At 33.1% G+C, this 483-nt stretch overlaps 1 long non-coding RNA gene across 1 annotated transcript; it reads right to left on the reverse strand.

Annotated features, from left to right (window-relative positions):
- Positions 1–242: 242 nt before the first annotated feature.
- LOC107734864 (uncharacterized) lies at positions 243–483 on the reverse strand. The gene is made up of 2 exons (XR_001639195.1): positions 441–483; positions 243–287 (listed from the first exon to the last, which is right to left on the reverse strand). It is a non-coding gene; the product is annotated as an uncharacterized LOC107734864 (long non-coding RNA).

Raw genomic sequence — 483 nt, forward strand, 5'->3', positions numbered from 1 at the left:
CTTGATAAGCATGTTTTTTCCCCAATGCTGTTTAAAAATCTTACCAGCCCCAAACGTTTGAATGGTAGTGTAGTTTTACTACATACAAAAAAAGATACTACCAATAAAATATTAAAAAGTGCTAGTAATAACAAATCTTTCATTGTATTCATTAAGATTCCTATCCTTTCTGATAATTTTCTAATATTCTTTTGCAAATGCATTTAGAAGAAAGAACCAGAGTATCATTACCTTTCCTTTTCAAAGGTGCAACTGATGGCCATCTCACTCCAGAGCTCACAGATCCTCTGTTCAGTCAAAACCACATCAAAAGCTTTGTTCAGAAAAAGATATTTGTATCTCTTGTATTTTGAAACAACTAAATATTAGACCAAATTCCTGCTGCTATCGACATTTGAAGGATATACATTCTAATACTGTAGTTTTATTCATGAACTTACCCTCGAAACCTTCGAATTGGACTGGGTGAGGAATTAGGTGTGA

Source organism: Sinocyclocheilus rhinocerous, unplaced genomic scaffold (genome assembly GCF_001515625.1).
Source record: "Sinocyclocheilus rhinocerous isolate Xijiao unplaced genomic scaffold, SAMN03320098_v1.1 C35446420, whole genome shotgun sequence".
Classification (NCBI taxonomy): domain Eukaryota; kingdom Metazoa; phylum Chordata; class Actinopteri; order Cypriniformes; family Cyprinidae; genus Sinocyclocheilus; species Sinocyclocheilus rhinocerous.